Source organism: Rhinopithecus roxellana, chromosome 8 (genome assembly GCF_007565055.1).
Source record: "Rhinopithecus roxellana isolate Shanxi Qingling chromosome 8, ASM756505v1, whole genome shotgun sequence".
Lineage (NCBI taxonomy): Eukaryota > Metazoa > Chordata > Mammalia > Primates > Cercopithecidae > Rhinopithecus > Rhinopithecus roxellana.
In genome coordinates this window covers 50,152,924-50,154,402 of record NC_044556.1, presented here as the reverse complement: position 1 = coordinate 50,154,402, position 1,479 = coordinate 50,152,924, and the positions used below count along the sequence as shown (strand labels likewise).

Genomic DNA, 1,479 nt, shown 5'->3' with positions numbered 1-1,479 from the left:
ACACGAGCAAGGGCACCTGGGCGCGGGGAGAGCCCTCCCGTTCCCCTATGGAAAGCAAGCATGTTGTGTCTACAACCGAACGGGGACACTGCTTTCATCCCAAAGAACAACACCAAAGTCCCTGCTTTCATCTCAGAGAACAGCACCCGACTGCGTAGAGTTTCTTCCTGGCTCTGTGAGGTGAGAACACGTTCCCCACTAGCACAGAAATCCCACAAACCCCTGTGAGGGCTGCAGTTAGAAGCAGAGGCTGTGTGAAGAGTGACTGGGGGCTACGCAAAAACACGAGGGTTTCCACAGAGCGTGAGAACCCAAGAGACTGGAGACCATGAAGCAATCTGCAAAAAGCAACCCCACGTAGAGAGAGAAGGGAAGGGAACGGAAGGTCCTTGCGGTCACTTAGCTAGTGTTAACGGATAACACGGTATTTCTTGTTAACCAACACCGCAACTATAAGGAGAACGGTTAAGATCCAACCCAAACCACGTACACGTGAAGAACAGCCTTTTGCATGAATTCTACTTTTAGTCAATACAAAAATATAGGGGAAAGCGCGAACGCAGTCCCCCACTACCACAAATTATGCAGTCGAGTTTCCCACATTTGGGGAAATCGCAGGAGTCAGCACATCCGGAGTGCAATGGATAAGCCTCGCCCTGGGAAAACCACCTTCGTGATCATGGTATCCTCCCTGCCAGGTAAGTATGAGTTCCTGCACCTCCGCCCCGCCACAGCCCCACACGCCTCACCCTTTACACGCACGGTCACTTGCCCCGCGCACCCCCGAGCCCTCCTAGCCCTGACACACAGCTGGGACTCTCAGGTCCGACCGGCGGTCCTGGGCTCGCTCCTACAGCACGGGAACTCCTTCGTCGCGAAGCAGCCGGTGGCGAAGCGGCAGCCCCTGCGTTGCCTCATCTACATAGAAGTCGCCCTCTCCGTGATGTCACCGACAGCGCGTTCCCGGTCCCCGTCTGCTTTTCCGCCCCTTCGTCCGCCCACTCAGCCGAACAACCTGCTGCCACAGCCTGCGGGGACAGTGACGTCTGCCTCTCCTTTCCCTCCCTTCCCTGTCCCTGGTCTTCCCCAAAGAAGCGGGCGTTTCTGTTGTAGTTTTTTGTTTTTGGTTTGGCGCCGAGTCTCGCTCTGTCGCCCAGGCTGGAATGCAGTCGCATGATCTCGGCTCCCTGCAACCTCCGCCTCCCGAGTTGAAGCGATTCTCCTGCCGCAGGCTTCCGCATAGCCGGGATTACAGGCGCATGCCACCAAGGCCGGCTAATTTTTGTATTTTTAGTAGAGACCGGGTTTCATTCACCATGATGGCCAGGCTGATCTCGGACTCCTGACTTCAGGTAATCCGCTGGCCTCAGCCTCCCAAAGTGCTGGGATTACAGGCCTGAGCCATCACGCCCGCCCAGAAGCAGGTTCTTACACTGTGTTGCCGAGGACCTCTTTGGCAGACAGCTGGAACCTGTCCAC

At 56.3% G+C, this 1,479-nt stretch overlaps 1 non-coding gene across 1 annotated transcript; it reads right to left on the bottom strand.

Moving 5' to 3' along the window:
• Positions 1-542: 542 nt before the first annotated feature.
• LOC115899294 lies at positions 543-706 on the bottom strand. The gene has a single exon (XR_004059045.1). It is a non-coding gene; the product is annotated as a U1 spliceosomal RNA (small nuclear RNA).
• Positions 707-1,479: the final 773 nt, after the last annotated feature.